Below are 13,648 nucleotides of genomic sequence, written 5' to 3'. Positions count from 1 at the left end.
TGTTGCACAACACTCCAGAGGCTCGAGCGAGCTTGTGAGTCACAATGTTTTGTTTTTCAGAAAAAAATATTTTTGTATTTTTCGATCAATAATTCACCTAATTTTCACATAATTCTTGTCGGCACTGTATTTTTTGAACCACAAGACACTTCACTACTCGTAAAGGCTTCCCCCACAATTTTCACTATAATTTTATTAATAAAACTCGCGAAAACAATCACCACTTTGCGAATTAATTGCACTGTAAATTATTTTGTCTGCCATTTGACAGCACTGAAAGCCACTGGAAATTTTCTAGTGAGATGATATTTCGCTCAAGATACGCCAGGTCTTAGTTGATCTGTTTTAAAGCACAGCTCTTAATTCAAAGCACGACATGTTTAGGTTGATTCGGCTCTTAAAATATTCTTACAGACAAGAGCTGTATTTTTGCAAATCCCATACAAAGTTAGAACTGCCCTTTTCTGAGTGTTTGACTGATCTTTCTTTATTTATTGTCTTGTTCTTACGGTTTTTGTAAATCAAATAAATGATAACTGTACTTAAAATGACAATCGATATTATTCCTGACGTATGGGGAAGAATATGTTGATGAAAGACCGAAGGGTCCCCTTTCCCCATATTTTCTGTTAAACGCTGGGATTCGTCTAACAATTCTTGTAGGTATCTATTTTGCACGTTGGATGTAATAGTTAAAGGTTCTAAAGATTTTATTGGGATATCGGAAATATTGATTGTCTTGATTGCTCCTATTCTTTCGACATTGAAATTATCTTCAATATGGGAGGTAATTGAGTTTTCTGAAAAAATGTGTATGCCGTCATCATTTATTCTGCATCCCATTTCAAGTTTGATAATTCCTTTAGCGGGTAGGGCAAGATCTGAGGTTTGTTTATTGCTATTACAATGAAGTTGCACCGTTAAATTTCTTGATAATACGAACAGGAATGCGTCATTGTTAAGATGAATCCACATATCACTTTGTGTATTAATTAGAGACAGACTACATTTTTCAATCGTATTTTTTATTATAGAAAATTCACATGAAGCTACTTTTGAAGTTCTAAACATTTTCGTATGACAAATTGGAAATTTATGAATATTTTTGCAATTTGAAAGTTTATGAGCATTTATCAAGACATATGAATCATGTCTCTCATCTACTGCTATGAAAGGGTATTTGATGTTGATCGTATATGAATGTTCATTTTTAGAAAAAGGCAAAGGAATAATACGGAACAAATTGTATTTAGGTTTGTGGCACAAAGGTAATTCGACAAAGGCAATTACTCTTTCTAGTGAACCTACTATTTTTAATTCTGCAATATCATATAACTGGGGAATATTAATATTTGGTAGCATTTCTGATTCTGGAATATTGGATTTCAGTTTTAAGATCTCTTGCTCGAATTTATTAGGATTTAGAAGTAATGGATGGCATCTTCCACCAATAGCTGAATGAACGATAGTTAGCAGGTGATCTAAATCATGTTGCATTTTCTCGATTTCTAGAATTTGGATTTGCTCAATATGCCTCAAAAGTTCAAAATGATTATTTTTAACTTCATTTCCCTGAAGTTCCTTAAGTGTTTCAATCAAAGAATTAATCTTAATTTTAGTCGTATTCAAGTCTAACTTATTTTCGTTAACTTCGGTAAGTGTTGCATTGATTAGATTTGTATGTAAACGCATTAGATCTACGCCTCTGTTATCATTATTCTGAATAATATCTACTTTTTGACTTATCTCTTGGATATCATCCTGTGTCGCCGTGCCAAACAAAAAGCGAGATGCGTAGCCCACAATGTTGAACCAACCTCTCTTCTGTCTTTTACTTGGTGTTTTTGAGTCTGGTTGTAGAAGATGTTTGACTACTTGATACGTCCGCTGACAAGATCGAAACATGCTCTTAATCCTAGTAGTGACCTCCTTGCATTCCTTGGTTCGGTATTCTTGTATACCATCTTCGGATGTGAGACAGGATCGGTCGATCTCCTCAACATTTTTTTTGAGTGTCTTCATGTTGGTTTGCAAATCAGGAAATTCAAGAGTCACTGCCACGGTCCAATGGGCGTCAGTCAGACAGATCTCTCCCATGTTAAGAACGTATGCATTTTGTGTGTTATTTATGGGCCAAAGTTGATATTTGCTTATGTTCTGGCAGGCAACAGAGTAGATATTTCCAAGGAGCAACATGTACCAAAACAATAGTTCTGAAATTATTTATTTTAGTTATTCAATGTATAATTTTAACATATTATTGTGATAAGTTTTTTCTTTATTGCCAATTTTTATTGTAGTAGTTAGATCTGAATTTATTTTTGTGACTATGAAAGGCCCTTTACGTTTTTCTAACAATTTTGAACTTTCACCTGCCTTGGGCAACGATTTGTTAATCAAAAGAACTTTATCGCCGATTTTAAATTCTGTTGGGTTTAATTTTTGGTCATAATGAATTTTGGATTTTTCTTTATGTAAGACGAATCGGTTCCGCGGCTAAAGTCCCTGCCGTTAATATGAATTCCCAGAGACTGATTGGGTACACAAAGTGCCTTGTCCCTAGGGTTAGCCCTCTGAGTGGGAGGTGAAGGGTGTGCATCTTTAAGCAGAGAGCGATCATGCCTTCCGATGGTATAATGCTCTGAGCCGACAGTCAGTTGATCCTGAGCTACGAGTACATCAACATACCCTTAACAAGAGTAATCTTGTCGGGCCACCACCACCAGTTGTGCTACTATGCCCGATTTCCAAGTCCTCGGTTATTTTGATCTCACATTTATTAATTTTCAAATATTCTACAGCTGCATGCTGAGTTGAATATAATTTTCGTTTCAAATCGGTTATAAAATCGTCAAAAGTATACAATGGTTCGCTCTGGGGCTGAGAAAATGAGGCTATGTCAAACTTTTCACCAAATATAAGTTCGTGAGGGCTGAAGGTATGTGCATGGTGTTTGGAGGAATTATAAGAAGCTACAGCCTTGGAGATCCATTGATCCCAATCATTTCTTCCGTTTTCAGTGAATATTCTTAAATATTCCCCTAGTGTTCTATGACTTCTTTCTACCCCACCCGATGTCTGTGGGTGAAAAGGCGAGGCTTGGGTTTTGGTAATTTGCAACAATTTGCACATTTTCTTGAAAAGTTCTGATGTGAAACATGATCCTTGATCACTGCAAATTTGAATGGGTGTTCCAAATATACATATAAATCTATCAACAAAAGCATTTGCTACCGTTTCAGCTGTTTGGTTAGGTAAGGGAATAGCCACAAGATATTTACTTAACTCATCATAAATAGTTAATATATATCTATTTCCTAACTCTGTTTGAGCGAGAGGCCCGACAATGTCCATTGTCACCCGGTAAAAAGGAAAAGGTGGTGTGGAAGTAATCATCATTGGCATTTTGGTGCTTCTGTTGATTTTGTTCTTTTGGCATTTCTCACACCTGGCGATATATTTGGACACAATTCTACGCATATTTTTAAAAAAAATATTTTTGTCTAATTTTGGCACAAGTAACTGTTACTCCTTTATGACCGTGTAGGGGTGATTCATGGAATTCTTTGATAGCTGAATCAATGCTTTCATAGGTATGCAGACGAACGATTTTATTCTTGTATATTAAAACTCTCGTTTTCCCATCCTTAAATATATAGTTAATCATTCTTTTTATTACAGGGTATTTAAGGCTGGGCAATTGGATATTATGCTTTTCCAATTTTATCTCAGAAATGTTTCGAGAAGTGCAAATCGTTTTTAATTTAGTGAGAATAGAAAAGATATTTAAATATTGAATAGATGATATTTTCTGCATCTTCCCAAACAAATAAGTGATATTTTTTGTTTCTCTTATTGCGATATCATCTGTCTCAGTTTCAGAGAGCACTTTTTCTATCATTGTTTTTTCAAGATCAGGGAAATCATTAACTGTGTGGCTTGAAGTAATTATAATGAATTGACTTCCCTTTTGGTTATTTCCAAAGAATTCTTCTTCTATTTCATCGTACATTGTTGGTAAATCAATTCCTCGTAATTGTATGAATTCTTCATATTCTTTAAAAAATGGTAGATCAGCATGAGATTTCTGAAGGTTTATTTCTGTGTCTTCAAATGTTTTTGAAATATCTTCAACTTGAAGTTCTCTTTGAGTTTGAGCTTTTGCTTGTGACCTGGTTATAGGATATGATTCAAAATTCGTATTAAATGAATCTCTTGAATTGGTGTCTTGCGAACTTTGCTTGTCTTTAGGGATAGTCGCAGATATCTCATTGATTTGATCACGCATTGGGATACGAGAAAGTGCATCGGCATTGCAGTTTCGAGAGCCAGCTTTATGAATGATTTTTAAGTTAAATTCTTCTAACTTCAAACGCCAACGCAAGATTCGACTACTGGGCTCTTTTATGGAATACATCCAAACTAACGGCTTGTGATCAGTGATCACTATAAATTCTCGTCCCATAAGGTAAGCTCTGTAGTGTTTACAGAAATAATACACGGCAAGAGCCTCCTTTTCAATAGTTGAATAATTTCGCTCAGCTTTGTTTAATATCCTACTCCCGTAAGAAATGACTTTGTCATTTTGGGAAAGGACTGCTCCTATAGCAAAATTGCTTGCATCTGTGGTAAGTGTAAATGACTGGCTAAAGTCAGGATACGTTAAAATTGGATGTGACGTTAGTTTGATTTTAAGTGTATCAAAACTTTTCTGACAATCTTGATTCCATACAAAGGGGATGTCTTTTCTTGTTAAGTTAGTTAATGGCTGAGCAATAGCTGAAAAATTTGGGATAAACCTGCGATAGTAAGATGCAAGACCCAAAAATGATTTAATTTCTTTGAGCGTTATCGGAACTGGGTAATCCACTACTGCTTTAATTTTATTTGGATCTGGAAGTAATCCATCTGCTGAAATTCTATGTCCCAAGTAGCTTAATTCTGTTTTAAAAAATTCACATTTTTCAGGATGTAACTGCAGGTTATGTTTTTTAAGTCTCTCGAATACTGCGTCTAATTTTTCAAAATGTTTTTCGATAGTATCCGAATAGATGATTATGTCATCTAAATACGCCATGCAATGATTTTCTAATAAATTTTCGAGAACGTTCTTGATCATGCGTGAAAAGGCAGCAGGAGCAGAGGTTAAACCCTGTGGCAATCGCTCGAACTCAAAATGAGATCCTACAGCGTTGAAAGCAGTCTTATGCTTGCTGTCCTCAGAAATTCTCATTTGAAAATAGCCGGAAGCTAGATCCAAAGTGGAAAAATACTTGCTATTTCCGAGTTGGTCGAATATGTCATCGATGCTACCAATGGGATGTTGATCCTTGATAGTTATGTCGTTTAGTTTCCTAAAATCGATAACAATCCGCCAACGCTTTTTTCCATTTGAATCAGGCTTCTTTGGCACAACCAATAAGGGTGAATTAAAGGGCTGAAACTATGTCTTATTATTCCACTATCCAGCATTTTTTTTATTTCAGTTTTTACCACATTTCTCTGATGGAATGGTATTCTATAGGGTTTTTCGTTAACAATGCTGGACCCTGGAATAGTTTCGATTTTGTATTCTGATGTGATCGTGTGAGATAATTTATCTCCGTCCAAATGAAATACTTTATTGTACTTTTTGCAAATGTTTTTAAAATTTAGGAATTCTGTATGGTTAAGTGACTTATTTATATTGACCTTGTCAATAATAAAATTTGCTCTTTCGTCAGCATTTATGAGTTCATCAGTGTATTCGGCATTCAAATTAAAAACATTGTAGTCATCAAGAAATTCAGTTTCAGGTGCAAAATATTGTACTTGAACTTCAGATTCGCTTTTGTTGATAATGGGAATTTTTGCTTTATTGCAAATTGGCTGAATAATGCATTCTGGTATAAAGACTTGATTATTTTCGCTAAAGGTGCGAAATTTGCAAATAAGTGGAGCATTTCCGGAAAACGCAAATTCAACAATATTTTCTGACCTTGGTTTCAGGTGCAGAATTTGGCCTATTTTTGTCATTCTTGATGTGTCATCTTCGGAAATTTCATCGGAATTTTTTTGTTTCGGCTCAATTTTCTCTTCAGGTTCGATTTTTGTATCATTGAGTGGAGCTTTTGAAGTATCCAATGTGTAGCCATAGGGATAGCGTAAAAAAGGTACTGTGAGTTTAAGCTCATTAAAAAGAATGTGACGAGATTTCACATGAATTATTGCATCGAGTGAATGCATTAGGTCTCTCCCGATAATTCCGTCAAAAGGGAAATGATTGTCGGGGAGAACATGTAGGGTTGTCTCGACCTGAGAGTTGTTGTTGGGCGCAAAATTTAACCGAAGATTAACAGTCCCTAAGGTATTGATATGGCCTGGTGTAATTCCACCAATCTTGATAGTTTTCGAAATTATAACAGGCATGTCAGGGTGCAAAGATCTGACTTTTACAAAAGAAAAGGGGGAACCATTATCAATTAAAAATCTGAGGATGCACGAGTCTTGTAAATATCTACCAAGAACTCTGATCACGTGTGGGTTTTCGGGTTGGCCTATGAAATAGCTTGGAATAATATATTTTTCCTGGTCGGCGGAGGACTCTAATTGTGAAACTGTCCTGCCGACCACATCTCGTTTTCCGACTGATTTAAATTGTTTTGTTCATTAGATGTAAATTCCGTTACGGGAAATGTAGTTGAGTTAAATTGTCCTCCAGGAGGCTGAAATGTCGTTTCATTAAAAGTTCTGCTTTGATTGGGATTAGTCGAATTATGGGGAGATGTGTTATTGAAAGAGGTATTAGAATTTTGGGTGCGATTCCTGTTAGGTTGGAAAGTTTGGTTATTCCTTTGGGATTGATTTGGCTGATAGTTCTGTCGCGAATTCTGGGACGAATTTTGATTCCGGTTGTTATATGAATTATTTTGGTTTCTGTTTTGGCTTGTAAAAGAAAAAAGATGAAGAACCTGATTGTGTTTGAGTTCTATTATTCCCAGAATTTTGTTGAAATTTCCCAGGATCAGGATTCGCGGATGGGATGGTTTTTAATCTACTCTCCGCGAAAATAACTGCAGCACTAATGCTTTTGAAACTTCGCGTAAGTATCATGATGCGGGTATCATTATCCGGAATCCCGTTTGCAAAAATATCTAGTGCTTCGCGAAGATTTTTATCTTTTACAGCTTGTGTGATTCTCCCATCACAATGAGCGGCACATGCTGCATTAAAAATATTCATAGCATCCTCGACACGCTTCGCGAATGCCTTAATACTTTCTTTAGTTCCGATCGTTAGCCTTTGTAAGGCTAACGCTGCCTCTCCTATCCCTAGTTCAGGTTCATTTTGTGAAATTATAACGTCCCTAAATTCTTGATACGTGGTATAAATTTGCCCTCTTACAACTGAATACATTTCTGGGCTTAGTTTCATAATAATAAGCCTAACAAATTCCATATCTCTTGAATTATTTTCATCATTGAAATAATCTTCATATAAACTGTCGCAAATTGCGATAAAATGAGCTACTATATGCGACTCACTTGTGCATTTTGGGATGTCCTTATAGAGTTCGCTGAACTGTACAGTAGCCATATTCTGCTGCGTAGTTTCTGAGCTGTTGGAATTTAAAGATGATTGTTGCTGTTGCGATGGAGGAGGTGGTGGCGGATCCGTAGGTCGGTTATTGATTGGTGATTGTTGAAGTTGTGGCGATAGCGGAGATGTTGGATGTTGTGCAGGAGTATTGTCCTGATGATGGGTTCTTTGTGATGATGGAAGCCGCGGAGTCTCTTGTACTTCGTCTGTAGATGGCTGATTTCTGCTAGAAGTCGGTGTTCTAACGACTATCGGTAGTGCAGCAATCTCTCGTAGAATTGGGGTAACACCAAGATACAATGGTTGATGGTGTCTCTCAGAAGTATGTTGTGATGCTGCTGGTGGTGGCGTATATGTAATTGGGGATGGTTCCGGTGGTGTTCGTGCTGTTTTTCCACTCCGTTGAAATACACTAGGACAGTTTTCTACACTAGGACCAGGACCACTTTCTGAGCTTCTCCTGGTAGTTTCAGTCTTTTGAACCGTTTTATTTTTAACTACAACTTTTTTTGTTCTTAAATGGAAGCTGGTGCGGTTACTCATTTACGGATACTCATTTGAGATTATCTGAATCTCATTTAAACTTCACAACACTTAAACACTGGATAATCCCACTTCTGACACCAATTTGATACGCCAAGTTAAAACACTGAATGTGGTTATAAATTATATTTATTGGCTTCTTGTCTTGTGTCTTCAAGTGACTTTGAGTGACTTCAAGCGACTTCGAGCGACTTCGATGTATTCTAGTGTTGCACTTACTTTTATGCATATTTTATGTTTATTTAGCAGTAAGCGCAACACTAGGAAATTACAATCAGCATAATAAGCATAATAATCTTAAAGCATAACATATTTCATCAAATATCTTAACTAAAATAAGGAAGGGGAAGGAGTTAACAAATAGGAACACAGATGTTCCGCTACAAAATTTACAAATTTTGTCGGCTTTTTACTTCAAAATTATTTATCAATAATTGAATAATCTAATTTTCGAAGTATTTATAATAAAAATAATTTTGAAAAAATATGTAAACGGCTTAAGACAAATTATAGCAGTGAATTTAAAACCATTGGGTAATTTATTCCTAATCTTCCGCTAAATTGTAAACAATGTTGTGAATTATTTAAAGGCATCTGCACATTAGGAGCAATTTTCGTCAAATATCGCTTTTTTTTAAGGAAATTGCTTCCAGAGCTATTACAGCACTGCTGTACGTGGAACTGTCAAATTTTGTCAAAAATGCAATTTTTGACGAAAATTGCTTCCAACCTGTAGAGGCCTTAATATTACAAAATAATTAGTAAAATAATTATTTGAATAAAATTGGTTATATTGTCTAAAAACACTTTTTAAATAATAATTCAATACTTTCAATGATCTCATTGTATTCTAATAATACCAGTCCACAAAAATTAACAAAATAATTGCTTTACTTTGGGAATAAAAAAATACTTTTAAAAATATCCGAAAATTTCTTCAAAAATAATAGATAGCAACAATAAACAAAATCATGTGATTAGGGGAAAGTGTCCATGCTTCGTACAATCCCAAGCTTCATAATAAGTACATTTTTCTTATCTCCGTATCTGACTGAATTATTTAAAGCACCTCCTCCGAAAGCTCCTTGGAATTATTTCCGGATAACGAGAAATTTGGTTTTAAAATCTAGTAGTTCCGGAATGAGAAATTTTGAAATCTACACGGTTTATGTCTTGGATTTTATAATTCCAAGATATTTGACAGATTTGACAATGAATTTTGATTTGTATGACTTCAGAACTGCAAAATCTTGATATTTTAAGCTTAGTCTTGATCTTGATCTTAGATTGAGGCTAGAATTTAAAAAATTCCAAAAGTGATTCCAAAAATTGCAATTACCTAGCGAGCACCAAATGCTAATCGATTTCGATTCAGCTGAAAATATTTGTATTTTCTGCTGAATTCTGCTCACCCTAAACGGGAATTCGCGAGGCAGTGCCATTTCCATATATTTGGCTAGCACTTTTTGTTCGGCGACTGCTGACCGGTCAGCATGTTTTGGCTGATGGATTCAGAAAAAATATGCTGAACACGCACCTTCTAACTAACTAACTAACTAACTAACTAACTACCCAGCTAACTATGCTCGCTGGGTAGTGTTGACACAATGACTTGCGTTTTTTTTTTTCCAATAATTTGGGCCTTTTTTGAATTTTCTGCGAGTCAAAAATTATTTACTGAACATAAATTAAGGCCTCCATACACTAGGACCATTTTCATTAAAAAAAATGCCTTTTTAAAGAAAATTTCCCCTATCCTTGTAGGCAAAAACGTCAGAGGGGTAATTTACGAAATATCCAGACAAAATTGACTGGACGGCGAATATGGTGGAGACATACTTGATGTGGCAAAAAGTGAAAGGGACAGATAATCCTAACCGGCTTATGTAGGTGAGATTCTTAACGTGAGCTAACTCGGAGTGCATGCAAATTCGATTTAGAGCTGAAGTTCGGGGACGCATTTCAGTTATCTTGAATCAAATTCGTGAAATTATACAAATTTTGTATTTAAACCAAAATATCAAGGATTTGGATGAACTGATAGAAAAGTGATATATGGATGAAATGTAGACCAGAATGTTCTCTATAATTTTCCCATAGAACATGATCTCATCGATTACTCAGAAGTCAAGATAAGCGAGGTTTTTTGTTTCTTAACTCGTTTTTTCATCCAGAGTGCCCCAAGTAGTCATTTGTTGAGCTTCAACTATATCAAAGAATTGTTGTATTTTGTGGGACTTTCCATTTAAAACCCTATTTTAAGTGTCTTGGTGGAGTAGAGGCAGTCAAATTGGCATCTGAGTGGTTTCAAAGCGTTATTATGGGAAAAATCATTTTTTTCACACTTAAACGGCAAAATCGGAGTGATAGCGTAGTCTGAGCGGAAAATGATGTATGGACGAAATGTAGAGAAAAATGTGTTCTACAATTGTGTCGAAGTAATCATCAAAATCGGTTTAGCGACAGTCGAGATAATTGAGGTTATGTGATATTGAAATTGGTTTTTCGACTGTGGCGCCCCTGGTGTTGGTCCCACGAAGTTCAAATATTCTAGAAAGTTGTAGCATTTGGTGAGATCTTTCGTTTAAGCCCTCATTCATCAAAATCGGTCACATAGAACCGGAGATATGATTTTTTGAATTTTGTGAACTTTGACCCCTTATATCTGCGGTTCTGTTTTAACCACAGCGCGCATACGCACCATTTTGGAAACGTCCTAGACTGGACTACAACATACTAAAATTTCATTAACTTGCACAATGCCGTTTTTGAGAAAAGTGACTTTGAATTTCGATGAATTTTGACGCTATCACAGCGCCACCTGTGGTGACTTTTTGAACTTCCATCTGAAAGTGCTCATCGAGACGAAACCAAAAAGGTAAAATTTAGGTCGCTATGTTAATTAGAACCGGAGATAGAGGCCGGTCAATGTTCGAACTTTGACCCCTTATAGCTCGGGTCAGGGGTTATGGATCGACTTAAGGTTTTTTTTGTTTGATAGGTATAATCAACGGCTACAACATACTAAAATTTCAGCCCGATTGCATAAGGAATTTTTGAGTTATTTAACTTTTAAGATTTAAAAATTTTCTTTTTAATAATAGCGCCCCTAGCGGTGGTTTTATGAACTTGCGATGTTAGAAGGAAAAGTGGCATTTCACGAGAGCTTTCCAAAAAGCCCTCATTTTTTTAATTCTGACAATTAGAACCGGAGTTATGGCCATTTTAAGAACATTTTTTTGGACCCTTATAGCTCAGGTCAGGGGGGTCGGGGGACCTTAAGTTTGGTATTGATGGAAAGCTCTAAGGCCCAGCTATAACATACTAAAATTTGAGCCCGCTCGATGCCATAGGGCCGGAGCTATTGAGAAAACAAAAAAAGGGGGGTCTTCAAAATGGCGGAAGGAGGGGTGGGGGGTGGGGGGTCAATGCACCATGTTGCAATTTTCACCCGATATTTAACCTTTGCCGAAAACCGCAAGTCGATATCTTTTTTAGTTTAGGAGCTATTAAGCTCCAAAGAGCGGCCGGACGGCCGGCCGGCCGGGAACGTAACTTAGCCCCCCATATATTCGTGGTCAGGAAGTGGCGAAACACATTTTGGCCAAGTTTGAGCGCGATCGGAGGACATGAAATTTTGTTAGGATTATAGTAGGTGAGATTGTTAAGAATCTCACCTAATAATGCATTTTTCAGTCCGTCTATTCGCCGAAAAGTAGGCAAAATGCAATAGGCAAGTAATTTATGGCGCGTATTTAAAATTGGAATCGTTATAATCTCTTAGGAATTTTAAGCATTCTAAAGAAAGAGGAAAACTTTCAAATAACAATATAAATTATTTAAATTTTGGTGAAGTTTGTTAACGCTTTCGTCTCCTTTTGGGACTCTGGGTACCCATGGAAACAACAATTTTTTTAGACTATCTAGAATCGATAAAAAACCGATTCTTCTGGATAATTACAAACTATAAGGATGTCCAAATCTAGGATATTTTTTGCAGGATCCCAATTAACTCCTGAGCTAAGATATTCTTGATCAAAAATCGTGAATTTTCGATTTTCTGCTTCCTTGCAGATATTGTGACTTTTTTGATATTTCTAGACCAGAATAAGGAAAAACCTCTCGGGGTCAATAAGTATGATAACTAACAATTACAGATTGCATAAATTCGAAAAATAATTTTTTCTTAAATTTTCAAAAAACTTGTTCAAACTTCAAACTTTATGGGTACTCTCGTCCCCAAAAATCTAGGTCAAATCTAAGGTTATCCCGCCAATGTCCGCCATTTGCTTTTTGACACCAACCTTGTAAGAAAATTCCAAGCAGGAGCGAAATTTTTGCCAATATGGCCAAAAATTTTGACATTTGGCAGCGAGGGAGATTGCTTTCGGGGAAGTTTTTCCTGTTTTTCCTGATTTTGGTAAATTCTGATTGTCCAGGACGTGTTTTTTTGGCTCTTGAGAAAGCTTAATGTGTCTGCAATAACATCGTGTTGAGAGAAATGTGTTTTAAAGTGTCATTGTGTGAAATATTTTGAGGAATCTGTTGGAAAGCTGGAATTTGTTATCTTCTTGACCACTTCCTGGACATCCCACAAGATACGGATCAATAATTCTTCTTGTTTTAGTGATTAATATTGTAAAGGAGTCATTTGACACGCAAAAATTATTCACAAAATTGATAGTATTGGCTTTTGGAAAATTAAAGTTTGTCTCCTTTTCGTTCTTTTGGGAACGAGAGTACCCATGAGTTTTCCAATTTCCCAGAGGCGGAAAAAAATCTTTCTCTACAAAAGTATCATATTTGACCACTAAGACTTACAATAAAGTGAGTTTAACTGAAATTCGTTCGCTAGATATCGTCGGTTGCGTCTACCTCTGTCGTATCTGCATTTCTTTTGTGTCAGCATTTCACGCAAGAGGGAACGTTTGTATTGTAGCTTGTACCAAATGCAGATACAAAACAAATGCAGATACGACAGAGGTAGACGTAATCGACGATATGTTGTGGTCCGGAAAAAGTTAAATAAAATAATCCAAATAAATATTTTTTCATAGGATTTTGGTAAAAAAAAATCGTACCCTCCGGTCTCGAGTTGGAGGGTGAAATTGTCTGGGTACATCACGAAATTCCAGCAGGTACAAGACCCAAAACCTTGTACACCCTCCATTTTTAGCGAAGAGACGCACCTTTTAACGGGAAGGCGAAATTCGCCTCACAGAAAACATGTAGTAATTAGCCAAAATTTTGGCTGGATACTTTCGTGAATTGCCCCTCAGATTTTTTTTTTAAAAGAAGGCAATTTTTGACGAAAATTACTCCTAATGTGTAGACACCATTACAAGAATTGATGTGATTGTTTTTACAAAATTGTGAGAAATTTTCATCAAAATGAAGTATTTTGAAGTAAATATTTTTTGCATTGCTTCAAAATATGCCAGCCCTTTTTATGCATTTTGACCTGCTAATTTTCGTTAAAAATGGATTTGGAGAATTTGGAGGTCAAAATTTTGTCAAAATTCCAATT

General features: G+C 35.9%; 1 protein-coding gene across 2 annotated transcripts in view; it reads right to left on the bottom strand.

Annotated features, from left to right (window-relative positions):
- LOC129805385 (DNA damage-binding protein 1) overlaps positions 1-13,648 on the bottom strand; it is a 33,039-nt gene that overhangs the window by 17,062 nt on the left and 2,329 nt on the right. The gene's annotated exons all lie outside the window — the stretch shown is intronic.

The sequence above is a fragment of the Phlebotomus papatasi genome, chromosome 3 (assembly GCF_024763615.1).
Source record: "Phlebotomus papatasi isolate M1 chromosome 3, Ppap_2.1, whole genome shotgun sequence".
Classification (NCBI taxonomy): Eukaryota; Metazoa; Arthropoda; class Insecta; order Diptera; family Psychodidae; genus Phlebotomus; species Phlebotomus papatasi.
The sequence above is the reverse complement of the archived record's forward strand: the minus strand, read 5'-3'. Positions and strand labels throughout refer to the sequence as shown.